Below are 12,389 nucleotides of genomic sequence, written 5' to 3' on the forward strand. Positions count from 1 at the left end.
ATGTGTGATATGCTTAACACCAACATTATGAAACAAATACTATATGGCCTTGTGTTTAAAAAGATAGGTCAAATTGTATGCTAAGTTTATATTTTACAATATGCAGTAGAATTACAGAGAATGGAACAGAACAGTAAATTAGTGTCTGCTACGTTTAGTCTTTGGCTTATAATCAGCGAAATCAGAGTGTGCATTTTAGAACTGCTGTAACAGTCAATTGCTGGTCGTATGCCTCTGCTGTTCTAGTCTGGACTCATCAAATATGTTATAAATACAGAATCTGTATGAGGTAATCAGTTCTTCAAATCAAATGTACTGTTTCGTCTTGTACATACGCTCTTGAAGATGTGTCTCCCTCTCATTTCCAAATATGAAAAGTTTTGTATCTCTTCAGTTTTTTTCTCCTGTTCAAGTGGGTTATAAGCTCCCTTCAAAGTGGTCATGGATGTGGCTTATAACTCTCATACGAAGTTAGATAAAATTTGTAGAAATTACTTATAAAATATTAACACAAAAGCTAATGCTCTGCCTTGATCCCATTTTCACAGACCTAATGATTACAAAGCAGGAAATAACACAGCTTTTCATAGAGCTGCTGTGAGAGATTCAGTCTTCAGTCTTACCTAAGTCAGCAAGTAATTTCTTGAATACTGAACCTGCTCAAACCTATTTCTACGGGGTTTTGGCCTTGTGGTAAACACTGAGCTCCAATTCAAAGTTTTTCCTCTGGCTGTACAGTGATAAAGTGATTCTGGAGATCTTCAAAACGTGCGTGGATGCGACCCTGTGCCACGTGCTCTAGGTGTCCCTGCTTGAGCAGGGAGGGTTGGACTAGATGATCCCTAGAAGTCCCTTCCAACCTTAACTGTTCTGTGAGTCTATGATTAAGGTTTTTTCCTCTGTGGATATTCAGACCTCTCAAAGGTCTGAGCTACAGCCTTCCCCTCGGTTTGGATGTGTCTTTCTACCTCCAAACTTTGAAGAACTTAATTATCTTTGAAATAGCCACCTCTCTTTTAAATTTAGTTTAAGTCAACCAATGAGTTCAAAAGTTTTTATTGAAAGAGACTGAACTGGAGCCACAACAGGAGCCCATAATCTTCCTTCCCTTAGAAAAGCCACTTTGGCCTGAAAACCCATGGAACGTCTTATCACACAGAGTACTGAGATAATCTTGACCAAGTGCAATGCAGCCTGTGTACAAGCAGTCATCTCTGGATCATAGTAGCCCTGAGACCTGTGTATATGAGACAATCTGTACTAGCTAGTTTAGTGAAAAGGGCTTCCTCTTTCCTCAAGACTGTCCTTTGAATGGTTTTGTAACTCCATCGCAACTTGCCATAAGTTTTGGTGGATTTCCCTTGTTTCTCAAGCTTGTCTGTTCCCTCATATTATCAGAGACCTTTAAAACTTCATTCTATGTGAATAAAAGAAAATACTATGATGATGAAATCTAGATTAAAAACTCTCTCTGAGTAGCAGATATTTAGCCTAGAGTCTCTCTAGCCTCAACCTACTTCCTTCATAATTTGCTTTTTATCATGTTGAACAAATAAATTAGAACAAGTGACTCTTTCATATGAGGAACACAGAAACAAATTTCTAATCCTGAAGATCTATGTTTTATAAGTGCGCCTTTACAAATTTTATTTATAACATTTCTTTTTTTTGTTGGTTCTATTAGAATTTATTAAAAATGTGTCTTCCTGTTATCTGAATTTATAGCCAGGTGGTAGTATATCAAAATTGTCAGGTACTCTTAAGAATCCATTGCAAGACTGTTCAGTTGATAGAAAAGTTTGTATTTTCAATTGAATTGACATATATGTCCACATATCCACAGTGGTGGTGTTGAATGCACGGAAGGAATATAGAAGGAATACAAGGAGCTGTTGGTTGAGATTGTTTATGTCTGCATACCTTCTAGATAAGTGTGAAGAGCTATGGCAAGGAACATCATGGAAGTTCTTTCCCAGTTTTCTGCAGTTTTAGTTTGTAGAACCTCTTCATTTTACAAGGTTGAGGCTATTATGTAGGAAAATATCATGGCAAACTGCTGGCATGTGGAAGGACAGGGCCCCAGATTTTCTCTTTTACAGAATGGAATTCAAATTTCTGCTTCTAAGTTATTTGATATGCTCAGCATAAGAAACATAAGAAGGCTACAAAATTAAGCATAACATTTAATTAGTCACAGCCACAACTTGACTATAGTCTTTTAGAGGAGAAAAAAAACAGTCAAAATCTATTACCTCTTCCCTTGCTACTATCTTCTTCCTTTGAGGACTTCAGATGAGTTTTGTTGTGTGCTTCATGAAACCCAACAAGAGTTTTTAGGACTCCTAGAGAATGCATTTGCTAAGGCTTGTGGTTTTCCTAATACCTTTAAAGATCTATATTTTAAATAGTGTTTATTTTTGTTTTGTATAGGCTAAAAACTACCTGTTTCTTTAACTTGATGGGGTCTTCAATCTTTACTGCCTTCAATTAAATTAGAAATAATGCTTTGAATTTAATGGCATTAGCTCATAGACTGAGGTGAGAATCTATTTGTGAGTACACAAATACATGTCTTTATTTGTAATATAATTTATAAATGAGAAATAGTGGGTGTTTTCTTACATAAAGGTCATTATGATTCATGTCTTTGAGGCTGGTATTAATTCAATTTTAAGCTATGTTAAGCTGTAAATATGCTTTCTAATACCTGGATAGAAGAGAATGTTGCACATTATGTTTAGAACATGTATGTGTGGAACAAAAAATATTTCATTTTGTTATATTCAGTTAAAAGTGTCTTTTAAGTACATGAGGAAGAATCAAAAGATGTCAGTCAGTCATAGGTAGAAGTTTGTTAAAACAAGAGGTTAAAGTAGCTGAGTAGAAGACAAGATCTCTTGCAAAAAGGAAAGAGCAGAACCACAGGTTCTATTGGGATTCCAGAGTTAGGAGTCAGAAAGAAAATACTACAAATGAGGAGCAAAACGTGTCGTACTAATTCCATTTCAATCACTCAATATCACTTTTTAATTATAAAAAGGGGCACGGGAAGGAAAGGACGACTTCCATTTTTTTCCTAGATATGAAATAATAGTTATGTTCCAACAGAGTAACGTTTAGACGGTGATGAATATATCAAAAATGTGTTTCTATTCCACTGCTGAGTTGGTAGCTGATAGTAGATAATAGTATTCAGGTTAGGAATAAGTAACACTCATATGACTGCTATTATGGAGGCATTTTTCCAGAGTAAAAAGTAGTATATGCAATATGGCATGCACAGCATGAGTATACCCCATTTGCACTAATCATTGGTTTCCAAGCTGGTAAATCATCTACTGACTGATTAGAGGAACGGTTTGCTGTTTATGTGAACTCAGCAAGGGGAAATTAAATCTTTTTTTCTGATGGTTATTTTTAACCATAAAGATTCTTACAATGGAGTAACAATTGATATACTATTTCCAACAAGTCAGCGTTTCCCTATCTGGTCATGCTTCTATCTTCAGATGCTCTTTTTAAATGCTTAACTAAATGTTAAAAGAAAAACAATACAAGGTATAGAGAATCATTAAATACTAATAAAATAAAACCATTCCATAGAGGTTAAAGAAACTGAGTCCTGAATGAGCTATTTCACCATGATTTATTGAGAAATACACTACAGCCAAAAGCAACAACTTTTTGAAAGACAGCAGTTTGTTACTGCTTTTTACTGACAAGGAATCCTTTCCATCTTTTTTTTTTTTTTTTTCCCGATAAACTGGCTATATTGTTTCAGACTAGGTAAAAGAGAAGAGCCCTGTTTTAGACTACTTCTTATCTTATTACCTTTTTTTTTTAAAAAAAAAAATTGGTTTCCGATCGATGGAGATTGGTCTTTGAGAGATCCAGGTTATTTTTTTCTCTAAGCTGTAGAACTTCAGCTCACATAGGTGCTAAGTATTGTGTTTTCCTGGCTTTGTCACAACAGGACAGGAATGGAGCTTGCAGAACACAGACGGGGGAGACAGGAGTCTGGCTGTCGCGGCGGGATGAGTAACGGAGCCACTTCTGAATAGGTAGCGGGAATTTGATGAGAAGCAATGCTGAGTCAAAAGGACAGGAATTTCCATAATTAATAAATCTGTAGTGCATCTAGCCTACTGTCCTGTCCGCAAGAGAAGCTATAATGTGACCGTGGGCAGACATGCCCTGAACTTTAGTCTCTATTGCTGGTGAATTTCTGCCCTGCCAGGGTAATGAGGCTGGCTGTCTTGCTGTATTCAACGTGTCCTGCCTCTGCCTGAACTCTACCTTGACTCCTCGTTTTTTGCTGATTTACCCTCCTCTCAAGCTGTCTGCTGTTTCTCAGGTGTTTATTTTGCCTTTTGTCAAACAGGACAAGGTTTTTAGTATCTGGAAAAAACTCAGGCTCTGTAATTATGACTTGCTTGTTATAGGTGCATTTACAGACTCTGCTTCAGAAGTAAGCGGTGTCTGTTAATGGCACGTTTCATGGGATGTCCCATTGTGATACAGAATAGTGCTTTTTTTAGAAGTCTGAGAGTCTTTTTCTGGGAGTCTGAATTTATCATGTTACTGAAATTATTGACATGCTTAACTGGAGAGCTTTTCTGAAGACTTCCAGACCAAAATGTCATTCCCCATTCAGCGTTCATAAAACTGTCTCATTATGTACAATGTTATTAATTTTTTTTCATGGCAACCTTACTTCTTTTGCAAGAATCTCTGATGTCTGAGGATTTTAAAAATGATTAGTATGTTGGGCATCTCTTTTATCTCTAATTTGAGCACAATACTTTTTTGAGTTCCAACTTGTAGGTGGCATTTTGGATGAATTTTGTCTTACAGACCTGACAATTTCAAATTTTTACTTTACTCACAAACTGCTCATGACCTATGCCAGCTAACAGACAAGTCAGCTACAAAATTGCAATCTAAAATTTAAGCTATTCTTAAAAAAAGTAACTAACAAAGCCATTAACAACTGTCTTGTGCATGCCCATAAAAGTAGCTAAATCATGTAGGACAGAGTTATAAAACCCTGAAATTAGGGGTTCATAATGTAAGCGCTGGCACAAACAGAATTCAAGAGGCATGCATGGTGTCACTATAATTAGCTTACAGCTAATACAGATCATGTTTTAGTATTCTTTCTGCTTCTGCCAGAAGAGATGGTTTATTTCTTTCAGACATAATTACATTTGTCACTTCTTTTTTGAGGTTGCAAAAACCATACCAGCATAGAAACTGGTAGCAACAGCAACAGCAAGATGACTTTCAGAACACAACATCGTGTTGTTCCTAATATCGTTAGAGGAAAGAAATGATGGGAAAAAAAATAGAAAACAGAGCTTTCTACTTTTCAGATATTTTTTCTGCCTCCTCTCCCTGTTTTTCTTTGTTTTTTTTTTTTTCTCTTTTTATTTTCTTTTCTAGCAGGGTAACATAGAGCACATTGTATAGGATTGAGTCCAGGTGAGTTTTGAATATCTCCAGAAAAGACTTGTCAACTTCTCTGGGTAGCTTGTTCTGTTACCCTTACAGTCAAGAAGTTTTTCCTCAAATTCAGATGGAACTTCCTGTGCTTCAGTTTGTGGCCACTGCTTCTTGTCCTATTGCTGGACACCGCTGAAAAGAATCTGGCCCCATCTGGCTCATTTAAGCTATTTATAAGCAATGATAAGATCACCTCTCAGCCTTCTCCTGACCAAGTCCAGCTATCTCAGGCTCTCATAAGACAGATGTTCCAGTCCCCTAATCATGTTCATAGCCCTATGCAGGACTCTCTCCAGTAGTTCCATGTTATTCTCTTACTGTTGAGACTGGATCTGGGCACACTACTCCAGATGTGGCCTCACCAAGGCTAAGTAGATGGGGAGGATCACCTTCTCTGACCTGCTGGCAACTCTCTTCCTAATGTACCTTGGGATTTGCCTTCTTAGCCGCAAGGTCACTTTGCTGGTCACTCATGTTCGACTTGTCCACCAGGATGCCCAAGTGCTTCTCTGCAGAGCTGCTCTCTGGAAAGTCAATCCCCGTCCTTCACTGGTGTGTGAGGATATTCCTCCCTAGGTGCAGGACCCTGCACTTGCCTTCGTTGAACTTTATGAGGTTCATATAACAGAAGTAGTTGCAGAGACTTTGTTGCTTTCATATAACAGCTAGCAAGAGAAAATTGCCAAACAAATCACTTGTAGTACATATTCAGTGCAATGAAGTAATGAGACTATATTTAAACAATATACGACTTTTTTTTCTTTGTATTTCCAATGTATTAGGAGTACTGCAATCTCAAAATACCAATTTAATTAGACAAGAAAATGAATGCTAATAAGATGAGGCATCTACACATGTGAGCTAAGGGATGAATTAAGTAGCGCCACAGAGGAATAAGCTATGTTGTGGGGAAAGGGGAGATTGAAAAGTCATTTCTGAGATGGAAGTTTCACTTTGAACTTATTACTGAACAACGTGATCAATCATTAAAGCACTTCGGAAACCATAAAACATTGTCAGGTTTAGCTAAGCGTAATCACAGAACAGACTTCCAATGGGACAAGTTTTTCTAATACAGTCAGAGAAGTAAGGAAAGGAGAGAGGGAAAGAGTGAAGAGAGAAGGCTTAAAGAATAATAAACAGTTCAAAGTCAGATATTTACTGAGAGGATCCAATACAATTTTAAATAATCCATAAAAAATAAGATTTAATTGAATAGCAGGCCAGAAGTTGTGAGGAATGAGACTCTCAGATCTGATGCCATTCCTGACCAGCTATTTGTGTCATATAGTTTATTAGACCCATGTGCGCCATGAAGCCACAACTCCAGTCAGGGGTGCTGTTCTTATAAGAACTGAGCCTTAAACTGAGCATCTCTCTAGGAAACCTTTTGATGTTCAATAACCATATACTCCTATGTAGAATACTGAACATACCCAGTGTACTGCTGTGTGGAATATTCCTTTCTGCAACTGGAGAACTGAGATGTCTTCCACTGTGTATTCTGACTAGAAAGGAGACTATCTCAACTCTAAGGTTAAGTAAAATAAATCACACCCCAAGAGAAGGTGGTTACTTGGAAGTACTACCTACACATAGGACCTGTTCAAAACCACCGAAAGGCATTGGAAAGACCTTTCTATTGCAGCTGCTTCTCTATGGCATGTTCTTTGAAGGTCTTAGGTCTGCTGATTGGAGTCCATTCTTAACACCTTCTCTCTTTGGGAACAAAGGATTTATTCACTTGTATTTGCACATCTTCTTAGGGCAACACCTCATTGATTCAGCTTTCCTTTGAGAGTTATATGTAACTTAAAGATTCCTAAAATATTGGTTCTCCTATTTAGAATATAGAATATAAATCCAGATGGAGACCAATTTATGCACATATTCTGAGGCAGATCAACAGCTTATGCAGTCCCAGATATTCTGATGGGGCTATTAAGGTTCATATGTTTTCATACCATCTTCCTTATACAATAGCCACTGAAATAAATCCTTTGTGTCAGAGGTGTTGCATGGTGTCTTCAGTTGCCATACAAACAAGTGATGCTTTTCCATAAATCAGCTGAGCAAACTGCCTTGACCTGAAACAACAGTTTTTCAGTCATATGCTGTATACAGTTAAATCAACATATAATTGAAGTAACTGATTTAATTTCTTTGACAGTTCTTAATCTGCCAGTTCTTAATCCATCCAAACTAAAAAGATATCATGACCACATGTTTTAGAATATTCTTCACAGTTCTTTGTAATTAGTATAGAGGATAGTCAGAGACTATTACTACTATAAATATGGGGGTAACTCTATCACAGCCAACTGACTGACTTAACGTGATCACCAAATACTATTAAATATATAATATATTAAAATATTAACAGATATTTAAATTGGAAAAACATCTTTGCATTCCTATAAGAAAGAAGTCAGGCAAGGTGAACAGGAGACCTGCGTGGATGAGCAAAGAGCTGTTGTGTAAACTCAGTGAGAAAAAGAGCATGTACGTAATGTGGAAGAAGGGCCAGGCCACATGGGAAGAATATTGTCAGAGAATGCAGGGATGCAATGACGAAGGCCAAGGCCTGTCTGGAATTAGAGAGAGATGGCAGGGTCAACAGGAAGGGCTTCTACAAATACATCAGCAACAAAGGGAAGACTAGTGAAAATGTTAGTCCGCTGCTGAATGGGGAGGGTGCCTTGGTAGCGGAGGATGCAGAGAAGGCAGAGTTACTAAATGCCTTCTTTGCCGCAGTCTTTACTGCTAAGGCCAGTCCCCATGTGCTGAGTCTGGAGACACAAGAGAGAGAACCAAGAGAGAGGAAGACTTTCCGCTGGTTGAGGAGGATTGCGTTAGGGACTGTTTAGGCAAACAGGACACCCATAAATCTATGGGCCCAGATGGGATGCATCCAACGGTGCTGAGGGAACTGGTGGGGGTTATTCCTCAGCCGCTCTCCATCATCTTCGAGAGGTCATGGAGAGCAGGGGAGGTGCCTGAGGACTAGAAGAAACCACCATCACTCCAATCTTCAAAAAAGGCAAGCGGGAGGAGCTGGGAAACTACAGGCCGATCAGCCTCACCTCTATCCCTGGAAAGGTGATGGAGCAGCTCATCCTAGAGACCATCTCTAGGAAATGGTCTGTGAAGGAAAAAGGTGATTAGGTATGTGAAGGAAAAAAAGGTGATCAGGAGTAGTCAGCATGGATTCACCAAGGGGAAATTGTGTCTGACGAACCTGATAGCCTTCTACAATGAGGTGACTGGCTGGATGGACGAGGGGACAGCCATGGATGTTGTCTGCCTTGACTTCCCCAACGCTTTTGACACTGTCTCCTATAACATCCTCATAGGAAAACTTAGGAAGTGTGGACTGGATGAATGGACAGTGAGGTGGATTGAGGACTGGCTGAATGGCAGAGCCCAGAGGGTGGTGATAAATGGGGCTGAGTCTACTTGAGGACCTGTGGCCAGTGTTGTCCCACAGGGGTCAGTACTGGGCCAGGTGCTGTTCAGCTTGTTCATCAAGGACTTGGAGGAGGACACAGAGTGCACTCTCAGCAAATTTGCAGATGACACCAAACTGGGAGGAGTGGTCGATGCTCCCGAGGGCTGTGCTGCCCTTTAGAGAGAGCTAAACAGGATGGAGAGTTGGGCAGAGAGGAAACCTCATGAGATTCAACAAGGAGAAGTGCAGGGTCCTGAACCTGGGGAGGAATAACCCCAGGCACCAGTACAGACTGGGGGTTGACCTGCTGGAAAGCAGCTCCACGGAGAGGGATTTGGGAGTCCCGGTTGACAACAGGTTAACCATGAGTCAGCAATGTGCCCTCGTGGCCACAAAGGCCAATAGGATCCTGGCCTGCATCAGGAGGAGCATTGCCAGCAGGTCAAGGGAGGGGATCCTGCCCCTCTCCTCAGCTCTGGTGAGGCCGCACCTGGAGTATTGTGTGCAGCTCTTGGCTCCCCAGTACAAGAGGGACGTGGAGCTTCTAGAGAGGGTCCAGTGGAGAGCACCTATTGTATGAGGAAAGACTAAGTGAACTGGGCCTGTTCAGTCTGGAGAAGAGAAGGCTGAGAGGAGATTTGATCAATATGTGGAAGTACCTGAGGGGTGATTGTAAGGAGGATGGGGCCAGGCTCTTCTCTGTGGTGGCCGGTGACTGGACGAGGGGTAGCAGGTATAAGTTGAACCACAGGAAGGTCCCCCTCTATGTGAGGAAGAACTTCTTTCCTGTGAAGGTGCCAGAGCCCTGGAACAGGCTGCCCAGAGAGGTTGTGGAGTCTCCTTCTCTGGAGATCTTCCAAACCTGCCTGGATGCCACCCTGTGCCACGTGCTCTAGGTGACCCTGCCGGAGCAGGGGGATTGGACTAGATTATCTCTAGAGGTCCCTTCCAACCTTAAGCATTCTGTGTGATTCGGTGATCTTACTAAGAGGAAAATACTTCAGTGAAACTGTGTGTTTTTTTTTTTTTATCTTTGGAAAATAAAAATGTATTCAGTAATTTTACACCATATCATGCTCAGTTATATTTACTGTAAAATGGCAGGCAGCCTTCAAAATTACATTACTTTTTATCAAGTCACTTCTGATATTTTTTACAATAGGCTTTTATTCTTCATTGTCTTTTTTTCTTTTGATGCATATACATTACTAGTTATTGTACAGAGTATTAATCATACCTATATTTTATGCAGTTACTAAGAATACAATACCATGGTCTACAATGTCATTACTGTAGTTTTTTTTTTTTGTTATAAAACTACTGAATGCAAACTATTTGTTAAAGAATAGATACAGGTGTGCACCCCCATTCCAATACTTTAAATGATGTCATGTATTTATGTGATATCAACTGACAAAATAAGGTTAATTTTATCACTGTCAGCATGGGAAAGATTTGCAGAATGTGTTGCACAGAGACAATATGCAAAGGCTACACAAATTACGCAATAGATCATCATGAGAAAAACAGTTTAGTCATAGCTAGTACTGTCTGTGTCAAAGACAGAATTCACATTAGACTATATATATTAGGCTTATAAAATGAGGGAGATGATTGTTTTTTTCTAATGGAAATACCAACTTATGTTTTTGTTGTTAACCTGAATGTTCATATACCTTAAAAGCTAAGGTTTCTACCTGTGCCTTGCCCCTTCCCACTTCCCCGTCTTAGCCAAGAAAAGGCTATATATGTGCTTTTCTTATGACATTGGGAAAATAAATCTCTCTCTTGCTGATACAGGTTAATTTTATGTTCTAAGATGACAGGGGTAGACCGATGGGAGTAGAACAAGCTTTGTTCATGTGTTAAGGAAAGAACCCAAGCCATATTAAATCTGCTGCTCCCGAGGCTTGGAGTAGAGCAATGAAGGCTGTAAAGATGTTTATTAATTCAAATAACTGTACTACTGCATCAGTAGCACTCATAAGTGGATACATCCTATATATATATATGTACACACACACACACATATATATATAAAGTGTTAACACACACACACATATATATATACATATATATAACACACATATATATATGTTATATTATATATATGTTATATATATATGTGTGTTAACACATATATATATATGTTAACTGATGTCACTTCAAAGCTATTATAAAGTACAGATGTGTAAGGTACAGATGTGTAAGCTAAGATTCGTATATAACTGAATTCTGGATACAATTTCTTAACCAACCACTGCTTCATCTTGGGCTGTAATGTTCTAGAATATTCCTTATCAGTAAGGTCAAGTGTATTGAATACGGATAAGAATGAAAAATGTTGCTATGAATGAAAATAGGGGGAAAATGGTTTTAGTACATCTAAATGACATTGGTTTCTATAGGCATAGTTCATCTTTTTATGCTTGAGTCATTTTTGATTTTTGTATCTAAACCCACCATTTTTTTCCCCCTGTTTCTTTGTGTTATCCTCTTGAATAGATATGATACATGCATCTCATTCCAATACACAAAGTGTTTGCATTACATGCTGGAGAGCAGCACCTGAAGAACTTAGCTTGGAGCAAGGCTTGGCAGCTGCCAAGTTCTGTGCACAGAGGGAGGCAGAGCTTCTTCTGCATCTGATCCTCTGCTGCCAGCTGGCCACGATCACTGGCTTTACCGCCACGTGCGTCACCGCCCTTCTATTTTGTGTGGGGAATTATTAGAACTGGAGCCATTTATATTGTGACTAATAGTTGAATAATTAGCCTACAGAAAAATAACTTTCTTCTCATTTATCACACTGTCACATTTAAAATGTATTGTCATTAAAGAAAAGAAATATTGACATTGTAGGCATTTGTTTATAAATGAAAGCTAGGTAATACCATGAAAGTTGTTTAGTTGTTTTTTTTGGTCAAATGAGATCTGTGGAAATACAGTTTTAAGCTACACTGAAAATAAGTAGGTATGTAACGCTGGTGTAAGAGCTTGATGTCAATGGCATAAAATCAATAAATGGTGGCTTGGCACAGCCTTGCATGTGTTTTAATATTTTACATATTTTGACTAATTTTACTGAAGATGGTGGATGTATTCGTTAAATATACCTTTCTTCTCCTACCTTGAGTTACTTTTGAAATCTGTTGAAAAATATAGTTTCTAACATGAGTAAGTAAAGAGTATCAAATGCTATTTGCCACAAAATAGTCCTTAAGTCATTTTTTTTACCTGCATTTTATATTCAGACATTACCATGATTTTCTAAGCCTCTGGGTTGGTTTGTGCAGATATTTTTTTCTTCAATTAATATACTGTTTCTCATCTTCTGAACAAGTGCCTCCATCCTACTTTTAAAAACAGGAAAATAAAATAAATCCCAGACTGTAGTCTAAAAAATAGACTACAGACCAGTTTCAGTCCAGTACTATGG

General features: G+C 38.7%; 1 protein-coding gene across 1 annotated transcript in view; it reads left to right on the forward strand.

The window, feature by feature from the left end:
* Positions 1–12,389, forward strand: part of KHDRBS2 (KH RNA binding domain containing, signal transduction associated 2) — a 336,178-nt gene that overhangs the window by 76,558 nt on the left and 247,231 nt on the right. The gene's annotated exons all lie outside the window — the stretch shown is intronic.

This window comes from Tinamus guttatus, unplaced genomic scaffold (genome assembly GCF_059628265.1).
Source record: "Tinamus guttatus ecotype Peru unplaced genomic scaffold, ASM5962826v1 Tinamus_guttatus_pri_ptg000402l, whole genome shotgun sequence".
Classification (NCBI taxonomy): domain Eukaryota; kingdom Metazoa; phylum Chordata; class Aves; order Tinamiformes; family Tinamidae; genus Tinamus; species Tinamus guttatus.